This window comes from Lutjanus erythropterus, chromosome 8 (assembly GCF_056507025.1).
Source record: "Lutjanus erythropterus isolate fLutEry1 chromosome 8, fLutEry1.hap2, whole genome shotgun sequence".
NCBI classification, from domain to species: Eukaryota; Metazoa; Chordata; class Actinopteri; order Lutjaniformes; family Lutjanidae; genus Lutjanus; species Lutjanus erythropterus.
In genome coordinates this window covers 35940193-35944360 of record NC_139324.1, presented here as the reverse complement: position 1 = coordinate 35944360, position 4168 = coordinate 35940193, and positions in this window count along the sequence as shown.

Sequence of the window (4168 nt, the reverse complement as noted above, 5' to 3'; positions counted from 1 at the left end):
CCCATTCAAGATTATTCAAGACATTTTTCACAGACACACAAAAATACAAATTAAACAGCAACAAAATTCCAATCCGTACAGTCAACAATTTCCAGTTTCATTGTCCATCTTGTTTGAAATATCAGTGTGTTAACCATCTTTATGACGGAGGAGTGAAAGTCTAAAACAGGAAGAATAAAAACACAAAACACTAAACACCAGCGGAGCCTAGATAGTTTCAGTGTTAGTCGCTGAGTTTTGGAAAAAATCAACCCCTCCATGATTCTAATATTTTTTTATTTCTATGATAGAATCTACTGGAACTTCTTTCTTTCTACTAGAAAGACAGTAATGAACTCTGCAACTCACACCAAAACAATCTCGATGGATAAAAAGCCCCAGGTTAGAGACAAAATATGTGTTTTTGATTTTTAGGTGAACTGTCTCTTTATAAATCTTACACACTGGTCCTTTAAATTTATCTTGCTTGTTTTTCTTTGGCCATCAAATGCAGAAAATGTAGGCGCTGTACTTTGTACCTTGCTGGGAAAAAGTATCTCTTTCATTTTTCTTTCTTGTTTCTTTTTCATTGTCTGGTCCAACTCTTGCTTCACACCTCCTCCTCAGCCAACCTCCAGACCCTACGGGAAAAGTCCCATGGGTCCGCAGTGCTGACGTCACCTCCTCATTATGCCAACTGTTGTCCAACAGAGGGACTTGTTTCTATGCCGCCAAACAAAAGTCTCGTCTCTGTCTCCTGGCAAAATGAAAGTTTCAGGCCCCTCAGGAGAGCAGCTATTCATTAGTGTGTGACTCATTCATCTCTAAAGTGTGTTCACATTAACCCAGGGCTCTGTTCTGTTTGTCTCACTCCATTAAAAAAAGAAGAAGAAGTGCACCGGAGCACGATTTGATGCCGCCTTTACTCGACTTAATGGTGCAATGATTCACCAATCAAGTCAAAACATCCATCGCTCAGCAAAAGGATGAATCATGATATGAATGATATTGAGAGATGGTTTTCTTCTCCGTGTTTAAAAAGTCTTCTGTCAAGGTCCAATTATTTGCTGCTTTTCTCTGAATGAAGTCATTCTTCTTTAATAATAAAGGTAGATGGATGATCTGTTCCCCTGACACCTGGGATGAGTTTTATAAAGTTTTGCACTTCCTTACTACATGACGCTCATTTCGCCAACCTTATCTCAATGTCAGATAAATCAGAAAATATGTCATCATTAAACACCTCAGTACCAACAAGCTTTTGATTAAAACTCTGTGTGGCACTCATCAAAAGAGCTGTTTTTTAAAGAAACCTGCCGTTTACAAATGAAGCAAGCCAGCAATTTGGTGGCTTCTTGTTAATGAGACATAATTAGCAGAAATGAGTGTTTCTAAAGGTTCTCTTGCTGTTCATACAGTAGTTTTTCAGTTAGATTTAACCCTCCTCTCTGACATTTTATCTTATCAGAACGATTCCCTGTTTTAGAGACTTACAAAGAATGAAAAGCACTCTGTAAACCCTAAGGGGGAGGTTTAGTAATTTTACGGCCCAAAAAATGTTCACGACTCTCAACATGACATGAAAACGTCACTTGACAAAATGCTCATCCCTTGTGAGACATAAATTTAGATTTTTGAGTCAAATTAGCTAAAACAAAACCGATTTATAGTTAATTCCTTGTTCAATAAAAACAATAATTTGTATTAATTCAGGATAACAAATACACATTATTACATCAACAGTTGCACTGTTACACTGAACACAAAAAATGTATATTTTGTTAAGATAAAACCGCAGTAATTTCCAACTTATTATTTTGTTGTGTGCATAATTTAGTTAAAAAATAGTTTAAAGCAATGTTTGTTTTTTAGTGTATCATGCACTGTGTGAGTTTTAAGAAAAAATATATGATGAAAACTTGCTGTGTCTCTAATACATTTTAAGATACGTCATGGTTGTTTGTTTTCATAATAATGAAAACACTGTGAGTCATGTGAGCAGTGAATTCAGTCCCGACTCCTCTTACACTTAAAATCTAGTAGATTCACTGGGAGCTGTTTCACTTATCGTCTTTGTGTCAATGCTGGAATAAAGTAGCTAAGATGTAAAAGAAAATCAAATTAGTTTGTAATGTAATATTTTAACCTTACTGAACGTGTTTTCTCAAGTTCAGTGAAATTACATTTTTAAGTTGAACCAACTCAAATGATTTACTTTGCACAGTTATGTGTTCAAGATGTTTCCAATAAACATTTATGCTGCGATGTGTGAAAATGTCAAAGTGAACCTTCAGAAAATGAACTTAGTCTGCAGCTTCTCTCAGTCTTCAGCTTCACTGATTAGCAGTTTTGGACGCAGTCAATGAAACCTGTTTGATTGGTGCGAGTATTTTTTGTTATTTTCACCTTTTTCTGTGGTTGCGGCGTGCTTGGTGTGTTTTGGTTTTGTCTGCCTCTCTGCTTGTTCTCTCTCTCTCTCTCTCTCTCTGTCTGTCTGTTTGTGGGCGGCTCCCTCCTGGTCCCTGGCTCAGCTCTCACCGCACACCCCGTCTCTGATCGAATAATCTGCACACCTGGCTGTCATCAACTCTCCACCTCTACGGTGTAAGAAGCCGACATCCCAGTCCCTGCTGGATCATTGTGTCATACTCGCTTTGTCTGAGGCTTGTTTCCAGCTCTAAACTTTTTGCTACTTTTACTTTTTGTTTGTTTTTGGCTAAGCCTATTACCTCCCTGACAGCCAGTTTTGCCTGACACTTGTTTTTATCTGCCTCCAGGATTCACACCTGTCTGCCACCTGAGCCTGCCAGACAGCTCCCTAACCCAGAACCAGCCAGACACCTTTTTTGCCTTTTTTTCAATCGAAAGACTCGTTTTTGAACTTACCTGTGCCCCCAGAGTCTGCATTTGGATTCAGTCTAAATCTTTAACTGGTGCTGGATATTATTTTAAAAAATATGATTCCAGCACCTTTTAAAAAGTCTGATACAAATGGAGTACATCATTTGACACTTGCTTTTGAATGTTCTTCTTTATGAGGAATGCTTGTGGTGAGGTGTGTGTTTGTGGGCTGCAAGTAAAATCATATAAACCATATAAATAGTAATTTTTCTCTGGATCAGGGCACCAAAATTATTGAATGCAGGTATCACTGGACTAGAGAAGTTTTTACCCCTAACACAACTTTACTGTGTTGGTTCACTCTCACCGCTCTCCTAGTGTCCTTTTTTACTGCAGCAGGTAGTTCCAGCAAAAAAAAATTAAACTTTCATTCATAAGGTGGACAGAAACACAACTTTAAATGACTGATAATGTTGCTCTGTACCTGCAGGACGTGTAAATAAGCAATTCTTTGCCAGAAAGAGTACTGACCATCTGTATTTATGTACAAGTCCTGAAGTTACTGAAATATGACTCATTTAGAAGTAAAATAACTGAGTATTAGCTACTTTTTAACTGTTGATGTTTAATACATTATCAATAGCAATCAAAGGTTTTCTGTTTCTTTGAATCTACATTCTAAATTAGAACGGCAACAATTAGTAGATTAATAATTAGTCAATCCCCAAAAAAAAAAACCCTTGGAGGCAATTTTGATAATCGATTGTTCGTTTCAGTGACTTTTGATTCTAAAATGTCATTGCCATTTACAAAAGTAAATGAATAGTCTTTGGCTTTTGGACTGTTGATTGGGTTCTGGAAAACTGTGAAAAGCATTTTTGAGACTAATTAATTAATCAATAATGAAAATTGTCATTAGTTGCAGCCCTAAGAATGCAGATGAAAGGTTTGGATAAGTGGATTACATAAAGTACTGCATATTTAAGTACAAGTAAAATTGCAGACTTTAAAAATGACTCAAAATACTCATTGAACTACAAGTCCCCAAAAATGACTTAATCACAGTAATGTGAATAGTTGTAATTAGTTACTTCCACCACTGGCAAGCTCCCTGTTTCTAAATATAAATATAAAAATGGTACTTTTTCATCTGTGTGCAGATGACTGAGGCAAAACTATTCATTTATGTGTGAATATACCATTATGTCATTTTGTGCCCGGCTCACTCATATATCACAACCATCTATCAGTCAGATCTCAGTCAGAGGTCTATCACTGCACACGTAATTTCTCGGTGATTTGTGATGTAACTGTCTGTCACTGGGTTACATAACTGACAAAAATCCTC